The following is a 24,779-nucleotide window of genomic DNA, read 5'->3' on the forward strand; positions in this document are numbered from 1 at the left end:
ATGCTGATTCAGTAGATCTAGTGTGGGGCCTGAGATTCTTCATTTCTAACAAGTTCTTGAATGGTAGTTTCTGCTGCTCCTAAGAGTTTCTGGAGTTAAATGAAACTACCGGAAGCCTCCTTCAACAATGTCAATAAATACAAATAGCATCTAATCAAGGAAAGCTTCTCTAAGGTACAGCCCTGGCCTTCTAACTCCACCTGAGAGCAAAAAAGAACTCCGGGAGAAGGGGTGGAGGTGCTGCAGGCTCTTACCAGACTCTCCAGGTTACTTCACACCTGGTGCTGGGCAGACCCACCTAGGTGTGCCAGACAGTTGGGATCAGGCTGCTGCTTGCAGCCCCAAGGCAAGAGTTCTTGCAAACACATACTTTTTTCTCATTGCCTGTGCCTTCACCATCTGTCTACCTTTCTTTCCCCGGGTCCTTCTCTTTCTTTTCCCTGGGTTCCTGTCTCCAGGCTTCCCAGCAGCACTTGGGGCGCTCGCTTGGTCTGCTAGGTGCTTACTTGGGTTTTGGACTAAGTCAAAACTGCAAAATCTCAGGCCATAACACAGAGGAGCTTAAGCCAGCAGAATAAGAAGGGCCCTGGGGATGAGTGCCTAAGAGATATGGCATGATGGAACTTGATTTGTTTTTCATCACAGATCCATTCATGATACGCAATATGTGGTCTGATAGCTTGGCAGGACTGAACATGAACTATTCTCACTCCAGCTTATAATTTACATATTTTTCCCTTGGCAAGACCCAAGCAACTGTCATCAGCAGGTTGTGTGGGACTTGTCGAGTGTGGTGGCAGGTCCACGCTGGGTTTGGCTGTATCCCAAAGTTTTGACTCATCCCCTGGCCTGTGGCAGAGTGGGAAATCTTGCTGGTGTAGCTAGGTAAGGGCTTCCCTCTGGACGTGCCAGGGCTAAGGAATCCCCAACAGCCTTAGCTGACCATTTCTGAGATGGCGAAACACTTACCCAGAATTCCACTGGGCCAAAAGTTAACCTCTACAGAAGAGCAAACTAATTCACTTTGTCTAGGTTTGACAGGAAAGAACAGAAAGGGAAGGGAAAAACTGAGACCTTAGGATATTCAACATAAAGGCAGCCAAGTAGAGGATTCTTAAAATCTGTTTCTAAATTAGGATCGTCCCACATTTATTTGGGGCTTATTCAATGACATTTTCCTAAGCTCTAGTTAACAAGGCATCTTACCACATGCCAGATAAAACTGGTCATCAGAACATAACCTTTTTACCCTGTGGAATAACACTTTTCACCCAGATTCTTGAGACTCTTTAATTTCCTTACAGTTTCCAACCATTTAGGGAAAGCTACTCTGGGAACTGAAAGAGGCAATGTGGCTCAGAGATTGAGCAGGTTTCTCCTCCCTACTAATAGCATCAGACGATAATTAATCCTCATTGTTTCCCAAAGGACAGCCAAGGAAAAACTTCATTTCCCAGATGAGGTGGCGCAACAAACTGCCCAAGGCCAGTGTCCCGGCTAGCAAGTAGCCAAGTACCCACAGTGCAATCTGTGTCAGCCCTTGGGACAGGCCTCTGGTCTCCTGCAACTGGTCTGAGTAGACTTAAGTTCCTCTCTTCACTTGCCCCAGCCTTGTAGCACCTCCCTTGAGAGTGCTATTTCTATGTAGGCTTTTTAGGGCTGAAACGAGAGAAGACATTTCCTGGCCCTGAAGTGAGTCATTGGCCTAGTAAAACTTCACCTAAGGGGCAGCTGACTAGCCAATAGAGGACAGTGGAGGAAGCCTAGCACCTCTGGAGGGAAGTTCCTGATGTGTGGAGATTTACCATCTATGAGACAGGAAGGCTCAGCGGCTACACAGGCCCTCCGGCAGCCTTAAGCATCAAATAAATTACATAAATACTTAGGGCCTCTAGGATCCAGGTCTTGAACTATGTGCCTTGGAAAGTCCAGAGTGGTCCCTGGGAAGCAGCATCAGCAACACCTGGGAACCTGTTAGAAATAATTGTCAGACACCATCCCAGACCTACTGAATCAGAATCTCTGGTGCTGGGATACAGAATTCTGTGTCTCACCAGCTCTCTAGGTGATTCTGGTGCAAGTCCAAGTTTGAGGACCGTTGCTCTTATCAAATCATTATTTGTGGAGCCCCTTTAAATCAGGTTGAATTGGGGTTCTCTAGAGGTAAGGGGAGCTGGGTAACAAAGTGAGGCTCTCAAGTCAGGTTACCTGGTTCTCTGCAACTTCCTAGTGATGTGACCTTGGATGTCAGTTCTCTCACTTCTAAGATGGGGGAAATAAAACCTCTTCCACTGGGAGGTCATGTGTGTCTGGCCTATATAGTTTCTCTCTTTTCGCCACCCCCATCTATCTAAAAGGAAATTTACAGAACAGGACCTACTGTTCCTAGGGTAAAAATCTGCAAGATTGGCCACATGCAGGATGCTGATGTTAATACCTTTTTAATTAACATTTTAAGTGGTTCTAGGTTGAAATGAGTTTGGTTCAGCCTTTAAGTCCTGAGGATAATGGTATTTTTAGCAGAAATATGTTTTCCCATGCTGACTTACATCCAGATAGTTTCAAAGATTAGATTACAACTTTACTAAAAAGTGAAACTTAACTTCTACTTAGGTTTCCTTTATTTTCTTTTTAAGAGAGAGGAAGAATAGATCATCAAGGTTGATTTTTTTTTGTATTTGTAATTCAGGATTAGGCAAATGTTTAAAAACTAATAAAAATGATTTGAGCATTTTAATTCTTTTCTCTTAAGGCAGAACATTTTTTACTCACTTCCATGTTGCATTGATTTCTGCTTATAAAAAATATACCTTTATAGCAGAAATTTTAGAAAATACAGAGAAACATGAAGAGGAAAGCAAGCACACATATCCTACTGCCCAGATAATCACTGTGAATGTTTTGGTATATTTCTTTGTGGCTTTTCTTCCTGCTCACATGTGTGATGGTTGATATGTATCTATATTTAAGATGTTTTAATGAAATCACACTCTGCTGTTTTTATCACCCTGCAGAGGCAGGATGGACTCCCCCCAACCCAAAATTTGGTTCAGATGTCAAAACTGATGATGTCACACATACATCTCAAGAGGGTATGGAAAGGTTTCTTGCATAATGAGGCTTTCTAGAAAGAGCAGAGTAGGATCCCAAGAAAGTCCATAAATGGCTTGAGAAAGCAGGGAAAGGAGACTAGCTTGGAGTTTTTATCACAGTTAGAGTGTGGGGCTGAGTGGAGGGCTCCTGCACACAGACTGGACACTGCATGGTTTGAACTTCTCACTGGTGCACTGGGGTTTTCTTATCAGCTTGTCCAGATGTGGAACCAAAAGGAAAGGGCAGTCGCGGGGCTTGAAAGTTGTCAGCAGCCAAACGTCAAAACTGGAATTAGACTCTTAATTACATGTAGTTTTGTGTCTTTCTCTTAAATTTAGCATTGTACTTTCTGTGCTTAAGAGACAAAGCTTAAACCAAAAGCTTTACTGTCAAACTAGATTGCTTTTGACATTGGCATCTTGTGGCTATGCCAATGTTTCTTGTAACTAATCATTTATTTATTCATATTCTAGAAGAAAAGGATGTATGGATTAAAAACAACATTGACTTTTTTTATAAAACAAAAGAGTGTGCAATAAGAAAATAGAGCACACTATATATCCCAAAAGTGATATATCCAAAAGTTTTCCTTGAGAAAAAAAAAAAAACAGCTTGCTCAGGAAAGAGAATACAGATTGTTTTCTCTTTGTAAGTATATTTGAATTTTTTATGATCAAACATGACTCTCAATTTACTGCAAAATACGACTGCAGAATGTGTGAGTCATGTATCTAATCTGCTTTTAAATATTGTTCCTAAAGAACATAGGTACTTATAATCCTGTACAATCCACAGTTGGAGTCCACACCTTGTGACAACAAAAGAAAACTCAAATCAGCTTCAAGCATGGATCATAACTAACCGCGGGGCTATTTTTTCCATCTGTAATAAAGAATGTTCCAACATCTTTAATAACCGAAGATAATCCTCTGTCGTCATCTTGAGCATCTAGGTTATAAAAATACATACAGTGCTTTGAAGAAAGGTTCTGGTCCTCTGGTGTCACGTGAAGGTCAGATTATGGAAAACTGGCATTGTTACAACAAGAAATGAAGCCTGCTCATGTTTTCTCTGGGTATTTTGAATAAAGTATCTTGTAGTTTCCAACTTGAAGATTTAATTAAAGGCATAAGGAGTGATTAAGTCTTTTTTTTTTTTTTTTTTTCTTTTTTTCTTTTTTCTTTTTTTTTTTCTTTTATTATTATTATTATTATTATTATTATACTTTAGGTTTTATGGTACATGTGCGCAATGTGCAGGTAAGTTACATATGTATACATGTGCCATGCTGGTGCGCTGCACCCACCAACTCGTCATCTAGCATTAGGTATATCTCCCAATGCTATCCCTCCCCCCTCCCCCCACCCCACAACAGTCCCCAGAGTGTGATGTTCCCCTTCCTGTGTCCATGTGTTCTCATTGTTCAATTCCCACCTATGAGTGAGAATATGCGGTGTTTGGTTTTTTGTTCTTGCGATAGTTTACTGAGAATGATGATTTCCAATTTCATCCATGTCCCTACAAAGGACGTGAACTCATCATTTTTTATGGCTGCATAGTATTCCATGGTGTATATGTGCCACATTTTCTTAATCCAGTCTATCATTGTTGGACATTTGGGTTGGTTCCAAGTCTTTGCTATTGTGAATAATGCTGCAATAAACATACGTGTGCATGTGTCTTCATAGCAGCATGATTTATAGTCCTTTGGGTATATACCCAGTAATGGGATGGCTGGGTCGAATGGAATTTCTAGTTCTAGATCCCTGAGGAATCGCCACACTGACTTCCACAAGGGTTGAACTAGTTTACAGTCCCACCAACATTGTAAAAGTGTTCCTATTTCTCCACATCCTCTCCAGCACCTGTTGTTTCCTGACTTTTTAATGATTGCCATTCTAACTGGTGTGAGATGGTATCTCATTGTGGTTTTGATTTGCATTTCTCTGATGGCCAGTGATGGTGAGCATTTTTTCATGTGTTTTTTGGCTGCATAAATGTCTTCTTTTGAGAAGTGTCTGTACAAGAAATGGGGAAAGGATTCCCTATTTAATAAATGGTGCTGGGAAAACTGGCTAGCCATATGTAGAAAGCTGAAACTGGATCCCTTCCTTACACCTTATACAAAAATCAATTCAAGATGGATTAAAGACTTAAATGTTAGACCTAAAACCATAAAAACCCTAGAAGAAAACCTAGGCATTACCATTCAGGACATAGGGATGGGCAAGGACTTCATGTCTAAAACACCAAAAGCAATGGCAACAAAAGCCAAAATTGACAAATGGGATCTAATTAAACTAAGGAGCTTCTGCACAGCAAAAGAAACTACCATCAGAGTGAACAGGCAACCTACAAAATGGGAGAAAATTTTCGCAACCTACTCATCTGACAAAGGGCTAATATCCAGAATCTACAATGAACTCCAACAAATTTACAAGAAAAAAACAAACAACTCCATCAAAAAGTGGGCGAAGGACATGAACAGGAGTGATTAATTCTAAATGCTTATCACTGACAATGACTTGCCATGTGTTAGACAAACACCTATTGAAATGAATGAGGGAAAAATGTTTGGTTTCAGATTGAAGGTCTCCTGAAAAACGTTTTGAGCGTTCAAACATTTTGAACAGAATAATCAGAACAATTTGGAATGTCTTATTCCAAGATAAAAAGCACATTTAAAAAAAAAAAAGCTATTTGGTAGAAATATTAGCCAATCCTATTTTTCCACTTTTGTGCAAAAGAACTTGTCATCTCTGAGAAATAAAGGGGGTATGCTTTTTGAACTGAAGTGTAAAGATTGGCAATACAGTGTCAAAATAATAGCTAGATGGGGGGGATATAAGACAGGAGGATGGGTGTGGGGATGAATCAGTTGAGAAGAAATGCTCTTCATGGTTTTGCATTTGGAGAAACATGTGCTGCTCGTACTTCCCCTACAATGCCTGGCAACCATGCATCTTAGGCCACCATGCATCTTAGGGAAATTATGAGCAGCACCCAAGTATGTTCTCTAAATTCAAAACATTGGGAATGGTCCAGAGGTGCCTCTGGTGGTTGCCATATCCAGAACTCCCCCTTCAAGTTTCTTTATTGGTCACCAGGGAACCAGGTCAGAGTTGAATTTATCCTCCATCCTCCTGGGAGCCCTGTGTACTAATCTTGTTGAAATTTTTGGCCACTCAATGGCTTTGGCTTCAAATTGCCTCTCCAGTTTTTCACCCTTCCCAGGCATACAAAAAAACTTCTTCATCCTTCCCAGGCATACAAAACAACCTGAATGAACTTGTTCACACTAAGGTAGGGGTAGAGAAACTGTGCAGACTAAGACAAAGGCTATGGTGACTGACAGCATTAGAGCAAGGGTTACCCAGAATCCCAGGAGATTCCCCTGGGCTTCTTCCAAGTGGGTCTCCTAGTAAAGAATCTTGGAGACTGGGTCTTTACTACCATCTCTTTGTTCCATAAGTCCAGTATCGAGAAGGCAGTGAGAGATTAAAAATTATTGTGTCAGCCTCTTATCTTTCAGGCCAATAGCCATCTTGTGACTGCCCAAGGCACTTGGCAGGAGCCCTGGAGCCCAACCTGAGATCTTAGGCTATGGCTAGCCTCATCATCACCTTGCTTCTTCAGGCTACCAGTGTATGCTGGGCTGGTGAAACGCTGGGCAATCCACCCAGTTGCCCATCAGAAACCTTTATTATGGACATTCCCAAATCTTCTCACAGTTTCTTCTCACTGTTGACATACCAAAGAGACATTTCCAAGGCTGTCTACTTCTGCTTTCCTCCGCCTACAAAGCTCCTAAGGCCTCCATTGACAACATGTTTGAGTATCCTTACATCTCTTGGAGAGCAGGTTCATGTTCTGATACTAAGTACTTTCTGAATTTATGAGAAGAAAAGTAGTTATCTGCCTTGGGGAGCACTGGCTAATAATTTTTAGATAATTAAAAACTGCCATGACGTACATTCATACTAAATCCTAGCTTATATTACTCTCCAGTATCAAAGGGTGAATGTTGACCATGAAAATAATGGTAACAATAACCACAATTTATTACTGTTTATTATTGGTGCCACACGCCATGCTAAGTAAACATTGGGCCTAGGTCCTCCCTAGTTCTCCCAATATCCACCAAAAGAAACCACTTCATATGAGTTAAAACTGAGGCTCAGAGTGGTGTGGTGACTGGCCCAAAATCACATAGCCATTTGAAATGTTAGAAGCCATTTCAGATCTAGGTATTAGATTAGGTATTAGAGTGGGTATTAGACCCACTCTAGCTATTATTTTGACATGGCATTGGTAGTTTTTACAATCCAATTCAAAAGTGTCTCTAGGATGACAAATTCAATAAAGGGAAAAAGTAGGGATAGCCTAACATTTCTCCCAAATAGTTGCTTCTTTTTCTTTTTAAAATAAAACTTTTAAAAAATTAAATAAAAGTAAGATAGACCTTGCTGAAATATGCAAAGGACTTCAGAGAACAAAATGGCACCCAAGAACTGTAAGAGCACAGTGTTGTTTTGGCAGGATGAAGTCCAACAATGTACATAGAAAAGATAACCATGTCAATAGTTAGCAGTGACATATGTTAACTATTACTACAATGACAATGATGACGATGATGATGACATAGTTATTCCTCTCAAGAAGTTCTCCGTCTAGTGGAGGAAGTATTCAGGTAAACAAAAGATCATAGTACAGTGTGGCAAAAATAATGCAGAAAGTGTGAGCAGGACTAGAAAAAGGAGAACTCAATCTGGTTGGGCAGGTGTGTGGGTGGGGACCACAGCATTGCATGCACACACAGACATACACTGTGTGTGTGTGTGTGTGTAGAGATGACCGTAAATACAACTGCTTGTCTGTTCATATATGTGAACAGGAACAGATTCAGGTTCAGACAACTGCTGCTTTTATCATTCCTTTTCTTTGTGCCACATAGCACTGGGGTCTTTAGGAACTTTTTACAAATACCACTTTGGCTGCTATTGAAGAGTATTTTGGATTTGTATTCCACTCACCAGAGGCTTCCATTGTAATACACAGGGGTAGGCAGGCAGAATGGAAAGAAAAGGAATAATGGTTTCTTAGGAAACTGAACACTAATTTCCTGTGATTACAATCTCAAGGCTAAAGCTCCATGCTCATTACAGGATTTTCTTGACAGCAGTGTGTCCCTGTCAAAAGGTTTTGAAAGAGTTTGAAATTGGGGTTTCTTTGGGTTCCAGGAGGCACTGGCTCAGGACTTTGGCAAAAGATCCTTCACCTGCTGACATTTCTTGAATGGCCTCTTTTAAGCCTAGCCACCTTGCCTCTTGCTCGTGGCTGCCCATAAAAGCAGGGTGAGTGCTCAGTCATTAGCCAGTTGTCAGTGAGCATTCAATGTCGCCAAAGTGCTGGGCTAGGCTTTGTGAAGGACACCAGATCCCAGTTCTTAGAGTTTCCAGTCTAGTTAAAGAAGTAGTACCAGCCGGGCACGGTGGCTCACACCTGTAATCCCGGCCCTTTGGAAGGCCGAGGCAGGCAGATCACGAGGTCAGGAGATCGAGACCATCCTGGCCAACACGGTGAAACCCCGTCTCTACTAAAAATACAAAAAATTAGCCGGGCATAGTGGCCAGTGCCTATAGTCCCAGCTACTCGGGAGGCTGAGGCAGTGCCTAAACTAGAAAAGGAGAAGTATTTCACTGGGCCAACATCGGGGGGTGGTGCTGCAAACACTGAGTGTCACAGGACTTTGAAGGTGGGAGAGAGCTGTCTTGCTGCATGTAGGTTTTTGGGGACGGGCAAGTAAATGGGTAGATGGCCAGTTGAAAGGATGGTAGCATGAACAGGTGGGTGGGTGAGTGAATGGATGGATGGATGGAGGGATGGATGGATGGATGGATGGGTGGAAGGATGGAAGGATGGCAGCCAGATGGGGCTGAATGGCTGGATGATGAATGGGTGGGTGGGTACATGAGTGCAGCAGCATTACACAGTATCTTTGAAGTCAATTAGACAAGAGTTGCTGTTCTGCCATTTACTAGCTACATGACCTCAGGAGATTTAATTAACCCTTTCAAACACAATCGCCTCACTTATAAAATAGGAGTGATAATACTTGCCTTGCAAGTTTGTTGAGAAAATTGAATGTGATAAGGCTTGTGAAGCACCTGGCATGTGGTAGACACACAATAAAGAGGAACTAGTTTTTTTTGTTTTGTTTTTTGAGATGGAATCTTACTCTGTAGCCCAAGCTGGTGTGCAGTGGTGCAATCTTGGCTCACTGCAACCCCTGCATACCGAGCTCAAGCGTTCTCATGCCTCAGCCTCCCAAGTAGCTGGGACTACAGGCACGTGCCTCCAAACCCGGCTAATTTTTTGTATTTTTTGTATTTTAATAGAGACAGGGTTTCACCATGTTGCCCAGGGTGGTCTCAAACTCCTGAGCTCAGGCAATCCACCCACCTCAGCCTCCCAAAATGCTGGGATTACAGGCGTGAGCCACAGCGCCTGTCTGAAACTAGGTTTATTAATATGAGTAATGATCTAGAAAAGTTTCCAGGTGGACATGGGATTAGAGCCAGGCCTGAAGAAAGGACTTGATGGAGATGGATGGAAAAGAGGAAAAGGGCGGTCTCTGACGAAAGGGCAGCACTGAGAGTGTGTGCCTGGAAAAGCTAGAGTTGCATCTGGTGTCACTGAGGGGGCTCCCAGAGCCACAAGTTTGTGGGGCTGGAAAGGCAGATTGAAGCCTGAGTGTAGAGGACTTGACATGCTTTTCATGTCAAGTCATGAGATTTGGCTTTTCCCTGGAGATTCGTGGAGGTTACTGAAGGTTCAGAAGGAAGTAGGAACGTTCCCTCTGGACCCCCTTTCCTCTAAGCCTGACCTTGACAACATCCGGACTTCCTTTGAACTTGGAAGCTCCTGGCTTCTTACAGTATTTATAGTTCCCCTTACCTTTTACAAGAAGCTGTGGACTTCCTGTGCCCAGGACAGCTGCAGGACTCTGGCAGCCAGCACTCTCCTCCCTCCCCAGGGAGCAGCTGAAAGACTGCTGCCTACAGAAACTCTCGGCTGACAGTTAAGAAGCAAGTGATTTTTAAAGATTAGATGATACAAAGGGAAGCAAGTCCCCTTAAACCTCCTTTGTCAAATAAATGCTACCTGTGAGTCAGAGGAGCGATCTGCTGTGAGTCACCCTTTCACAAGCCTCTGCAGAGAAGGCCGGCTGCCAGCTGATTTTCAGGGCATGGTTCCAGGTGACTATGGGATCCCAGGGGCCCTGGGTTCAGGGGAGGGGCTGTGCTTTACCACCAAGCAAACCACACAGGGAGGCTGAGACAGGAACCAAGAGGGTGCCTGGAAGCTTTCCTTCCATAGGAGGCAGCAGAGTCAAGGGGAGCAGTTCTGTTTTGCTTTTGGAAAGCAAGAGCATTACAGCTGAAAAGTGCCTAGAATCCACCTCTTCTTAATGGGAGGTTCCTGGATACTCATCAGGAAGTTTGTAAACTGCAAAATTAGGTGGGTATGTGCATTTTGTGCAAAGAGGGCACATAGTTTTAATCAGATACTCTTGGTTCTAAGATCCTCTCTATATTGTGACACCTAAACTCCTCATTTTGCCCACAGAGCATGATTCAGTGATTTGTTCAAAGCCACACCACCAGTGGATAACAGAGAAGGAGAGAAAGCAAAGTCATTAGGCCCCTTTCTGATGCCCTGGCCCCATGAGAGAACCTACAATAAGCGATCTGCTGTGACATTCTGAACATAGCCCCCTAGACAGAAATTAAATGTGTCAAGAAGGACCACTTTGAAAACCTTTGTGCCACCAGCCCCTCCCCTCCTTCCAATTAGCCTGCTCCCACCCCATGACCCTACCCACCTATCAAGTTGGTTCCTGTTCAGAGGACAACATGCTCTAGAGACAAGTATTTGCAGTTGGAGGATCCCTGAAGCTGCCTCTCAAATTCTCAAGCACTTAGGGTGGGAGTCGCTGAGCTACTGGCCTTCTTGGCTGAACATTTCAGGGGAAACAGCAGATTGAGAGTAAGCAAGTAAATGGGAGCACCCTGGGGGTGCTGGAAGTCATTGTTACCTTTTTTTTTCCCTTTTTTCATTTATGTGGATGAGTAGTTGTCACCTCAAATTGACCTTAGTGTATCTTCAACATAGTTGTAATGTAAGGAACCCACAGTTTGAAGACTAATAGCTTGGGTTTGAATCTTAGCTCCATCATTTATTGCTAATTTAACTTTGAGCAAGTTTCTTACCTTGGTGTTCCCATGTGTAATTGAGTACTTGGCCTTTGGCAGAGATTGATAAGTGCCAATTAAAACCAATTCCTGGCCAGGCAGCCAGACTGCTCTTTCCAGCCCAGCCTCCCTTGCCGTTAGACTTGCTGTGTGATTAAAGTCTCTAGCCAATAGAATGTGGGGAGAGGATGATGTGTCACTTCCAGATCTGGCCCATAAAAATTTTCTGGGTTGGGCAAAGGACATGAACAGACATTTTTCAAAAGAAGACAAAACAAATGGCCAAGAAGCATTTGAAAATTTTCAACATCACTAATCATAAGAGAAAGGCAAATGAAAACCACAGTGAGATATCATCTTACACCAGTCAGAATGGCTATTATTAAAAAGTCAAATATAGCAAATGTTAGCGAGGATGCAGAGAAATGGAAATGCTTAAACACTGTTGATGAGAATGTAAATTAGTATAACCTCATGGAAAACAGTATGGAGACGTCTCAAGGAATGAAAAATAGATCTACCATTTGATCCAGTAATCTCACTACTGGGTATCTACCCAAGGCAAAAGAAATCATTTTACCAAAAAGATTTGTTTATCACAGAACTATGCACCATAAGAAAGTCATGAGTCAAAGTGTTCATCAATGGATGGCTGGACGAAGAAAATGTGGAGTATACATACCATGGAATACTATGCAGCCATAAAAAATAATGAAACCATGTCTTTTGCAAAAACATGGGTGGAATTAGAGGCCATTATCTTAAGTGAAATAACCCAGAATCAAAAATTCAAATGTTGCATGTTCTCATTTACAAAAGGGAGCTGAATAATGTATAGACATACAGCGTGAAATAGTAGACATTGGAGACTTGGAAGGGTGAGAGGGTGGAAGGAGGGTGAGGAATGAGAAATTACTTAATGAGTACAATGTAAACTATTCAGGTGATGGGTACACTAAACACCCAGACTCCACTAGGCAACATATCCATGTAACAAAACTGCACTTGTACCTTCTCAATTTATGATAAACAAAACTTTCTGGCTGATCCTCCGTACTCCCTCTTATTCCATCTGCTGGCTGAAGTTACTTCAGAGGACTCTGAGGCCCTGGGGGATGATGGTGCCATCAGATAAGAGGAGCCTTGGCCTCTCAATCACCATGTGGAAGGCTGCCTTCCAAACACCTCCGCTGAACTGTTACTTGAGTAAAAATAAATTTTATTGTGTTAAGATACTGAGAAGTTAGGGTGAGTTTTTTACAGCAGTCAACCTGCCTCATAGGTTGTTATAAGAGTTAAATGAAGTCACATATGTGACTGGAACTAGAACAGTGTCTGGAACATACCTGATGAGCTGTAACCATGATTGATATTACCATAATGGATGGATGGATGCATAAATAGATAGATATTGAGAGAAAGAGAGACAGAATTATGTTTAAGGGTTGCAAAGGCAGTTGGCCACAGAGTTTTATTTCTTAGATTATCACCAAGATAATATTAAATTTTACTGTACAGCTGTAAAGTTTGCATTCTGGAGGCAAGAGATGGCATTACAGAAAAATATGTTGAGCCATTTATTAGTACTTTCCTATGTTTCTTGAAGAAAAACAAAAATCTAACACTTTCCTCGAAGAGATATAGTCTAAATGAGACAGACAGCTTAAACATTTTTTTTCAGCCAAATGGGGTTTTATGCAAAAATATTTTCACTTTTCTATTCAAATAATTATTAAAATAATTTACTTCTATGGGAAATGATAAGGTGATACTGACATTTATTTATGGTAACTGAGTCTGCCTGTGGGTAGAGCCTGTTCGAAATGTCGGGTGTCCCTTAAACTCCAAGGTCATCTTTAGCTCTTTTCTTGACAACTACAGTGACCTCCTACTGGTCAACCTGCTCCTAGTTTTCTCTGCATCCTCTCTGTGCACTCCCAAATCCATTCTCCACACTATCCCCAGAACAACTGCTCTAAAACTCTTTGTCACCAATCTCTTCCCTGCTCCAAACCCTGCATGGCCCTTGACTGCCTCTCACAGAGAACCTCAGACTTTTCTAGAGAAGGGCCACCGTGGTGGAGGAGAATAAACGGCACCATTCATCCTGCAATCATTGATTCACTTCATTCAAACATTTTTTGAGCACTTGCTATGAGCCAGGGGATACAATGGTGAACAAAATAGGCAAAAAGGTCCCTCACAGAGCTGACCTGTGAATGAGCAAGGAGAGTCCAGCTCAGTGAGGCCTTGAGGACCAGCTGGCTTTTCCCTGAAGTGGAAGCCACTAAAGGGTTCTGAGCAGAGGCGTGGCATGATCTGACTTCTGGATTGAAAGGATCACTCTGCCTGGTAGCTGGACAACAGCCTGAAATGGCAAAGGCAGAAGTCAGGAGACCAGTCGGGAGCCCAACACAGTAATCTTGGCAAGAGATGATGGATGACGGCGACTTGGGCCAGGGTCGCACCAGGGAAAGTTCTGGATATATTTGGAACATAAAGCCAAGACAATTTTCTGACTGATTGTAGGGTGTAAGAGTAAAAGAAGAATCAATAAAGACTCATGGCTTGAAGCCTAACAATAGATAAGATAGAGCTGCCATTTAATGAACTGGGACAGGAGCAGTTTTACTGAGGGAAGATGAGTTTCCTTTTTGAGTGTATTAAGTCTGAGATGCATATTAGACATCCAAGTGGGGATGTCAGGTATGCAGCTGGATCAGGGGAAAGGTCCAGGCTGGGGCTATCAATTTGGAAGTTGTCAGCCTATAGATGGCATTTAAAGCTGTGAGACTGACTAAGATCACAGATCAGAGCATGTGGGTAGACAGAGCAGCCATCAGAGGGGACCCTCATACTAAGTGGTCTGGGAATTCAGAAGAACCAGCAAAGGAGGCTGAAAAGGGGTGACCACTGTGAGACAAGACCTAGCAGAATGTAGGGTCCTGGAAGCCAAAGAAGAGTATTCCAGAAGAGGTTTATACATTCTTTTTTTTTTTCTAGGTTAAGAATAAACTCTTTTTTTTATCCTGGTTGTTGTGTGTAACGTAATTAGTTCATTTCCATTGTTGTATAATATTCCAGTATATGAATAAACCATACTTATTATTAAAAAAAAAAGAAGAGGTTTATACATTCTGTCAGTTTCTGCTGCTGAACAGTGAGCTGAGGGCAGATAAGTGAGCATTGGATTTGGCAACGTGGAAACTACTAGGGACTTAACAGAAGTGAAATCGGAGCAAAAGACTGATCGGGTGGATTCAAGAAAGAATAGGATGAGAAGAAATGGCGATGGCAAATTTAGACACCACTTTTTGAATGAGTTTTGCTATAAAGGAATCTGATGAAACAGGCCCAGCTGGAGACGAATATGGGGTCAGGAAAAGGCCTTAAGGTGGGAGAATTATATCTTAATTGTATATCACCAGAACATCTGGGATGCATTGGCTGAAGCAACCTGCGTAAGCATACAATTTCTTTGAAGTCTTAAAGATGCACGTGAATTTTTCCTTTTATTCTGAAGAATATCTGTTTTAATTTATAAGTACTCTATTGTCTCCAAGTCCTTGAGTAAAATGGATCCCCCAGAAGAAACATACTGCATTTGTCCTATTTCCCTGCAGTACTGCAAAGGCTATGCATACACTAGTCTGAGAAGCTGGTTTCCAGCCAGGCCTTCCAGGCCTCTGCTCCTGAGCACAGCTCCTTCCTGTCCTCCTTCCTCTACCCTGGCCAGGCTGGGCTCTTTGCAGCCTTCCTGTTTTTCCAGGAAAATGGGCCTATTAAGGATGTGGTTCTGTAACCAAAAAATTAAGCAATTCTGCCTTTCTCCCGAGTCAAAAGTTCAAACTGCATCCAGCTTTTAATTAAAAGTTACTTTTTCCCCCCGGATATTCTTAAAACAATACCAACATCTAACAGACAACCAGAAGACTTGGACAACCAAGTAATGTGGAAGTTGCAGTGCTGAAGAGGCCAAGGGATGGGCACTTCCAAGAAGGAGGAAGTCAGGAAAAGTGAGGGATGCAGCTGGGAAAGCCAAAGAGGTGCGACCTGAAATGTCTGGGGTGACTAGTCCCTCTCGGCCAGGAGACTCGCTTCTCATGGCAAATGGAACCAGGTGGTCTGTGTCAGTCAAAATTCATCCTATGGTGTGTGATAGAAACCAAATTCAAACTCACTAAACAAAAGTGGGAGTTTATTTGCCCACATAACTAGAATGTTCAAAGGGATCAAATCAGCTCCAGACATGACAACCAATGGTACAGTTGATGTCATTAAGAATCCATCTCTGGCTGGGCACAGTGGCTCACGCCTGTAATCTCAGCACTTTGGGAGGCCAAGGCGGGCAGATCACTTGATGTCAGGAGTTCGAGACCAGCCTGGCCAACATGGAAACTCCGCCTGTACTAAAAGTACAAAAATTAGCCGGGCATGGTGACAAGTGCCTGTAATCCCAGCTACTCAGGAGGCTGAGGTGGGAGAATCGCTTGAAACCGGGAAGTGGAGGTTGCAGTGAGCAGAGATCGCACCACTGCACTCCAGCCTGGGAGACAGAGTGAGACTTCGTCTCAAAAAAAAAGAATCCATCTCTTTCTCTCCTGTTCTATGTTGGCTTTATTCTCAGACTTCATTCTCAGACTGGTTCTAATGGCAACAAAGACAGCCTCTGACAGTTCCGTATCAACTTACTTCTTAGTGCTTGAAACCTCTGAAGAACAGAGGGACCATCTTTCCAATAGTTCTAGCAAACGCTGGGAAGAGATTTGATTGGTCCATCTTGGGTCATGTGACCATTGGCTGAACAGATACAGAACCCTGATTAGCTAGTCCTGAGACACAGGCCTGTACTCGGAGCTTGGAGGTGGCATCACGTAGACTGAGGATGAAGGAGAACAATTTCCCAAAAGGAAATTGATGTTCAGTTGCCAAAAACAAGGAAGATGCATATTACAGGAGCAAAAAGAAATATTGATATCTGTTCTATCCTACTAATCCCAATTTACTTTTAAAGAAAAAAAATTCTTATTTTAGCCAAGAATTGCTGTTATTTATATTTTGAGGTTTATTTCATTAATTCTTTCAAACTTGAAATTAAATTTTTTAAAAGTAAGAAAATAAGCCAGGAGAAATTATAAGGTGAAATTAGTGAGACAAAATCTAACATTACTGAAATATAAACCAATAAAAATAATGAAAGAATAAATGAAAATAAACTATTTGAAAAGATAAATAGATTAAATGAACTTCATCAAGGGTAAAAGAGGGTAAAAACATGTAAGTTTAAAAATAAAAAAGGAGATACAACCATGTTACAGAAGAAATTAAAAGTCATAAATCGATACAAAGTGAAAACAAAAAAGTATGATCTTTTAAACAATGTACAAAATATCAAAATTAATCAGAAAAGAACTGGGAAATTTTTTAAAAAACATTAATTACCATAGAGAATATGGAAAAGGTGACTTTAAAACTAACATTGCAACAGACAGTAATACCAGATGGTGTCATAGTCGAGTTTTAACTTTTACAAACAGATAGTTAAAATGCTACTTAAATAATTCTAGGCCATAGAAAATTTTTTTAAAGTTCTGTAATTCAGTAGTAAAAGAAAAAAACAGCCAATTAATTAAATATAACTGCAAAAATAAAAAATCAGCCAATCAGTCAGAAAATTATCTTGGCTTTGCATTCCAAATATATCCAGAATGTTCCCTGGTGCGACCCTGGCCCAAGTTGCCGTCATTCACCATCTCTTATCAAGATTACTATGTTGAGCTCCCAACCGGTCTCCTGGCTTCTGCCTTTGCCACTTTAGGCTGTTCTCCAGCTACCAGCCAGAGTGATCCTTTCAATCTGTAAGTCAGATCATGCCATGCCTCTGTTCAGAAACTTACAGTGGTTTCCACCTCAGGAAAATGCCAAACTCCATATGCTGGTCCTCAAGGCCTCACTTACCTGGACTCACCTTGCTCGTTCCAGCTCAGCCGCGCTGGACTTCTTACTGCCTTCACACACGCAAGCTTGCCCTTGCCCAGATTTCCTCGTCCTGCGAATGCTCCTCCCGGCTCTGCACAGGCTCTGCTCCCTCACCTTCTCCTGGCTTAAATATCACTTTCCAGGGAGCCCTTTCCTGATCACCTTATTTAAAATGGCATCCCCCTACTCCAACTTGTGGTAGCTACTATTACAATTCCCTGATTCATTTTTTCCTTATGTTGATCACCATTTAATGCACCATGATTTAACTTATTTATTCACTTACTCTCTATCTGCCTTCACTCTAACATAAGCTCTGTGAGGGACCTTTTTGCCTGTTTTGTTCACCATTGTATCCCCTGGCTCATAGCAGGTGCTCAAAAAATGTTTGAATGAATTGAGTCAATGATTACAGGATGATTGGTGCTGTTTGTTCTCCTCCACCAAGATGGCTCTTCTCTAGAAAAGTCTGAGTACCTGAGGAAGTCCTGGGCACAGAGGGATGACTGTCATTTAAAACTTGATCCTCTCAAAATTCAGATATAAGTTTGATGTGATTATTCTTGTAATGCCAATAGTGTTGGGAAGGTGAAAACTGAATAAAATTGTCTTGGAAGTTATGTGGAAAAGTCAATGCCTAGGATACCTAAGAGAAAATAGGTAAATTTTTAATATAAAATTAAAATTAAGTTACAGAAACATACAGTGAATATTTTTCTTCTTTGTCCCACATCTGCCCAGTTCCATCTTACCCCCCACCATATGTATCCCTCCAGAATTTCTTTATACATAGACAAGCAGATATGAGCACAAAAATCTTTTTTCCATTGTTTTTTACACAAAGGTTAACACTGTACACATTGAATCTTGCTTCTGCTTAATATGCCTCTAAGGTATTTGTAGTACAAAAAGAGCTTTCTTGTCCTTTATTATACAGCAGTCTCATGTCTCCATCGTATGAATATACTATAATTTGACGAGTCCCCTAGGACATGGTTTCTAACATTTTGTTACGAAAAGCAATGTTCCAAAATATGTACTTTTTTCCTTAATGAAAAAATATATATAGAATAAGCTTCCAAAAGTAGAGCTGCTGGGAATATGCATTTGAAATTTGGCCAAATTGCCCAGGGCTTAGGCTCTTACCGGCAATGTGTAAGAATGTGTTCACCCAAAACTCATCAGCACAGTGTGTCACTAAACTTTTGGATTACTGCTGATATAAGAGGTGAAAAATGATATCTTAGCATAGTTTTCATCTGTACTTCTTATCAGGAGTGAGGGTATCTTTTAAGAATAATGTGTATTTTTTTTCCCAAAAACTATTCATGTTCTTTGCTCATATTTCTATTAAGTTGAAGGATAGACAAAAGACTCAATGGGAAAAAATAGAGAATCCTACCCAGGAGTGGTGGTTCATGGCTGTAATGTCAGCACTTTGGGAGGCTGAGGCAGGATGATCGCCTGAGCCTAGGAGACCAAGGCTGCAGTGAGTGATGACTACACCACTGCACTCCAGCCTGGGCAACAGAGCAAGACTGCCTCAAAAATAATGAAAATAAAAGTAAACATTTAAAAAGAAAATAGAGAATCCTGAACAGATGTAATAATATATTTATGTTTCAAATAGGATGAAAATGATTTTTCATGTCTAGAAAAGGCAAATTTACAGACACAGAAAGCATATCTGAGATTACCTTGGCTGGAAGGTAAACAGGTAAACTTTTGGGGGTGATAGAAATGTTCTAAAATTGAATTGCGATGATGGTTGTAAAACTATCAACTTCTTACTAAAATCACTTAACAAAAGTTAAATTTTATGGTATATAAATTATACCTCAAAAAAGCTATTTTTAAAAAATTATTTTCGGAAGTCATAGAGCAGTCAGGCAAGAGAAAGAAATAAAAGGCATCCAAATTGGAAAAGAGCAAGTGAAATTATCTCTGTTCACTGATGACGTGATTGTATACCTAGAAAACCCTAAAGGCTCCTTCGAAAGATTCCTACACTTGATAAACAACTTCAATAATGTTTCAGGATAAAAAATCAACACAGGGAAATCAGTAGCATTTCTATATATCAATAATATTCAAGCTGAGAACCAAATCAATAACTCAATCCAAAAAAAAAAAAAAAAGAACTCAATCCCCACAATGGTCGCAAAAGAATAAAATAGGAATACATTCAACCAAAGAAGTAAAAGATCTCTACAAGGACAACTACAAAACACTGATGAAAGAAATTGTAGATGATATAAACAAGTGGAAAAACATCCCATGCTCATGGATTGGAATAATTTATATCATTAAAATGACTATACTGGACTATACTGCCCAAGGCAATCTACAGATTCAATGCGATCCCTATTAAATTACCAACATCATTTTTAACAGAATTAGAAGAAAACAATCCTAAAGTTCATAGGGAACCAAAAAAGAGCCCGAATAGCCAAAGTAATCCTAAGCAAAAAGAAGAAATTTAGAGGCATCACACTGCCTGACTTCAAATTATGCTACCAAACTATAGTAACTGAAACAGCATGGTGCTGCTACAAAATTAGACACATAGGTTAATGGAATAGAACAGAGAACCCAGAAATAAAGCCACATATCTACATGTAACTGATCCTTAACAAAGTCAACAAAAATAAACAACAGAGAAAGGACGTCCTAGTCAATGAGTGGTGCTGGGAAAACTAGCTCAGCAAATGCAAAAGAATGAACCTGGATCCCTATCTCTCACATAAAAATTAACTCAAGGTATATTAAAGATTTAAGTATAAGACCTGAAACTATAAAAATCCTAGAAGAAAACTTAGGGAAAACTCTTCTGGACATTGGCCTAGGCAAAGAATTTATGCTGAAGACCTTAAAAGCAAATGCAACAAAAATAAAAATAGTCAAACGGGACTTAATTGAACTAAAATGCTTTTGCGTAACAAAATAAATAATCAACAGAGTAAACAGACAACCTACAGAATGGGAAAAGTATTTGCAAATTATGCCTCTGACAAAGGACTAATATCCAGAATCTACAAGGAACTCAAACAGCTCAACAACAAAAAGACAAACAACCCCATTAAAAATGGCAATCCTAGCCGTGTCTACAGGAGCAGACATTTCTCAAAAGAAGAAATACAAGCAGTCAACAAACCATGAAAAAATGCTCATCACTAATTATCAGAGAAATGCAAATTAAGACCACAATGAGATATCATCTTATACCAGTCAGAATGGCTATTATTAAAAAGTCAAAAGCAACAGATGTTGGTATGGATGTGGAGAAAAGGGAATGCTTATACACTGATGATGGGAATGTAAATTAGTTCAATCCCTATGGAAAATGGTATGGAGATTTCTCAAAGAACTAAAAACAGAACTACCAGTTCTACCCAGCAGTCTCACTAGCAGTGAGACTAAGGAAGAGAAATCACATTATAAAAAAGTCACCCGCATTCATATGTCCATTGCAGCACTATTCACGATAGCAAAGTCATGGAACCAACCTAAGTGTCCATCAACAGTTGATGGGATAAAAAAATATATACCATGGAATACTAGATAGCCATAAAAAATGAAATCATGTCTTTTGCAGCAACATGGACGGAGCTGAAGGCCATTATCCTAAGTGAACTAACTTGGAAAAAGAAAACCAAATACTGCACATTCTCACTTATAAGTGGGAGCTAAACAATGGATTCATATAAACACAAAGATGGGAATAATAGACACTGGGGATTCAAAAATGGGAGAGGGTTGCAGGGGGGATGAGGGTTGAAATAAAACTTATCTGGTACAATGTTCACTATTTAGGTAAGGGATACACTAGAAGCCCAATTCCCACTAGTATGCAATATGCCAGCTAACAAACATGCACATGTAACCCCTGAATCTAAAATGAAATAAAAATAAAGAGGAAAAATGATATTTTTAATCCCATGAGGAGGAATTAGGTATTAAGTAAAGATGCTAGAATGATTATCCAGTCAGAAGAAAGTTCAAATGGACCTTTCCAGCCTGGAGAACATAAAGAGATACCCCATCTCTACAAAAAATAAAATTAACTGGGTGTGTTATTGGGTGCCTATAATCCCAGCTACTGAAGAGGCTGAGATGGGAGGATCATTTGAGCCTGGGAGGTTGAGGTTGCAGTGATCAAGCCACTGTACTCCAGCCTGGGTGATGAAGCAAGACCCTGTCTCAAAGAGGAAAAAAACAAACAAACAGAAAACTAAGGTGGGTGAGAGCTTTTTAATTAAGATTGGAAACTCAGAAGGTATAAAAGGACAGATACACATATTTGACCAGAAAAATATGAAAAACTTTTGTATGGAAAAGATACCAGAAGCTAAGTCCTACGATCTGAATTTTAAGTGTCCCCCCAAAATTAATATGTCGAAACCTAATCCTCAAGGTGATAGTATTAAGAGGTGAGGCCTTTGGGAGGTGATCAGGTTATAAGAGCTCTGCCCTCATGAATGGGATTAGTGCCTTTATAAAAGAGGCTTGAGGGAGCTTGTTCATCACTTCTGCCATGTGAGGACACAGAAGGTGTCATCTATGAGGAACAGGCCTTCACCAAACACCAAAACTGCTAGCATCTTAGTTTTGCACTTTCCAGCCTCCAGAATTGTGAGCAATAAATTCCTGTTGTTTATAAATTACCTACTCTAAAATGTTTTTTTGTTGTAGGGGCCCAACCGGAATAAGATGCTAAGTCAACAGGTAAACACTAGCTTGGGGAGCAGGGGAAGACTGTCAACTCAGAGATCAGATAGAGGGTGAATAGCTATAATATGCAGAGAATTCTTACAAAACAAACAAGACAGGGATAAGTACCACAACAGAAAAGTGGTACTTTTCTGGATGTGAATAGGCAATTCACAAAAAAATCCATGTGACCAACGCATATGTGAAAAGAGGTTCAAATTCATGTGCAATCAGGGAGCTACCAAGTAAAGTTACAATGAGACAAGAATTTACTCTGATCAGGTGAAAAAATGAGAGAGATTGATAATCTTTACTGCTAAAGAGAATGTGGGGACTTTAGTACATTTGTGATTGGAAATACAGTATTATTATACTGTATTGGAAAGACTGTATTAATGCAGTCTTTTTGGAAAGAAATCTGGGCCGCATTTGTTATGATTAAAATATATACACCTTTATCCAGAAGTCACACTCCTGAAAATCCATCCCATAGGAACAAAAGCTTCAAAACCAAAAAGCTTAGATACACAGAAGTATACTACCTTGTAAACAGGCAAAAAACAAACAAAAAAAAACCCAAAAAAAACAGAAAACAAAGTATCATTTACATGGGAATAGCTGAAGAAATTATAATAGAACTGCACCAGAGTTATATGTGGCCATTTAAAAGTATAAATTGAACCTGAACCAGGTGAATTAAGAGTGATTTCCTTGGCCCAGCACGGTGACTGGCACTTGTAATCCCAGCACTTTGGGAGGCCAAGGCGGGCAGATAACTTGAAGTCAGGAGTTTGAGACCAGCCTGGGCAACATGGTGAAACCCCATCTCTCCTAAAAATACAAAAAATTAGCTGGGTGTGGTGGCAGGTGCCTGTAATCCCAGCTACTTGAGAGGCTGAGGCACCAGAGTCGCTTGAACCTGGGAGGCAGAGGTTGCAGTGAGCCAAGATCCCACCACTGAACTCCAGCATGGGCAACAGAGCAAGACCCTGTGTCAAAAACAAACAAACAAAACCAAAAGTGATTCCATTAGGTGCTAGAGGAATAAAGCAAGATACAGAAAAAATACATATAAAATAATGGCATATTCTTTATATATGTATCTGTATAGATGCACACTGATGTTTGTAGGTGATCATATTAACACGGAGAAAAAATATTAGACTGATAATGTATTAGCTCAAACTGCTGAAACAAAATACCATAGACTAGGTGGCTTAAATAACAGATACTTATTTCCCACAGTTCTAAAGGCTGGAAGTCCAAGATCAAGGTGCCAGCAGATTTGGTTCTGGCGAGGCCTCTCTTCCTGGCTTGCATGTAGCTACCTTCTCACTGTATCCTCATGTGGTGGAGGCAGGAAGCTCTAGTGTCGGTTCATCTGATAAGGACACTAATCCCATTTATGAAGGCTCTAGCCTCATGATTTCATTTTTTCCTAAAGGCCCCACCTTTTAATACCATCACATTGGAGGTTAGGGCTTCAACATATGAATCTGAGGGGAACGCATGCCATCCCTAACAGTGTAGTACTCACTTCTCTATACAGATTTCCTGGGTGCCAAGGATGCATTGGGGGTACTACAGAATAACTGAAAGGGAAAAGGAAGAAAAAAAAATAAACCAATACTTTTATGAAGAGATTTCAGTGCACCTGACAAATAGCTGTCACATGGAAGATTTCTCACTGTTATCAAAATGGAGAAATGCAGGCTCCGGGAGGATTATTTCCTGAGCCAGGGCCCCACAACAAGGCAATTACTGAACCATAAATACCACCCAAGTCTCCTGACTTTCCCATGGCTTGAATCGGAACCATTCCCAGATAAATATAACTAAATCATCAGCGTAAAATCGATGAGCACAAACATATAAATGACAAAGGCTTGGCTTCACAGACTGGAACTGGCCCTGTGACTAGAGTTCTCAAGTGTCACTTCGCTGAGCAGAATGGAGGTGGCTGCCTCCCTGCATTTCAGAGAGAAACAAAACAAATGAGAGTGGCTGGAGCCACATGAATCAGCCCTGAGGTCGCGCTGCCAGTTGTCTCATGCCCATTTGTGGCAAACGGTGCATTTGGAGGGATTAACAGGGAGTAGGAGTGAGTGAACAGATGCAACAGATTAGAGAGGAAATCTGTTCCTGGGTGGCTCCTGGCAAGCTGGTGGGGTTTCTGGCACAATAAGGAGGGGGAGAGGACGGCTGGGGAAAGGAGAGGGAAATGTCTCTTTTTCATTTTTGATTTTGCAGGGCCTTCTGAACAAGAATCTTTACTGCTGGTATGTCTTGGTAAACTGCAGCAAAGAGAAGGGGATGGGGGAGGAGGCGTGGAGGTAGGAAAGAGGAAATTTTCTGGAAACGAAATGGGATTCAATAGGCAGGCAAACTCAGCAGTCTCCCTTCCTCACTGAGACAATTTGTCTCTCAAGGATCCAGGGACCTAACTCCTTAAAAATAAAGAAAACAAAACAAAACAAAAACAAAAACAAAAAAACAAGCAGCTGAGTCTGTGTTTTTTCTTTTAAATTTTTATTTATTTATTTATTTATTTATTTATTTATTTATTTATTTATTGAGACAGAGTCTAGCTCTGTCCCCCAGGCCGGAGTGCAATGGTGGGATCTCGGCTCACTGCAACCTCTGCCTCCCTGGTTCTAGCGATCCTCCTGCCTCAGCCTCCCGAGTAGCTAGGATTACAGGCGCCCACCAACACATCCGGCTAATTTTTGTGTTTTTAGTAGA

At 40.9% G+C, this 24,779-nt stretch overlaps 1 protein-coding gene across 6 annotated transcripts in view; it reads left to right on the top strand.

Moving 5' to 3' along the window:
- The window catches only part of TBC1D19 (TBC1 domain family member 19), a 211,270-nt gene extending 207,548 nt beyond the window's left edge, over positions 1-3,722 (top strand). For all 6 annotated transcript variants that reach the window (XM_063723344.1, XM_063723346.1, XM_063723347.1 and 3 more), the window contains one exon: positions 3,567-3,722. The gene's annotated coding sequence lies outside the window, so the exon portion shown is untranslated. The remainder of the gene's footprint in view (positions 1-3,566) is intronic.
- The last annotated feature ends 21,057 nt before the right edge of the window (positions 3,723-24,779 follow it).

The sequence above is a fragment of the Pongo abelii genome, chromosome 3, assembly GCF_028885655.2.
Source record: "Pongo abelii isolate AG06213 chromosome 3, NHGRI_mPonAbe1-v2.0_pri, whole genome shotgun sequence".
NCBI lineage: Eukaryota > Metazoa > Chordata > Mammalia > Primates > Hominidae > Pongo > Pongo abelii.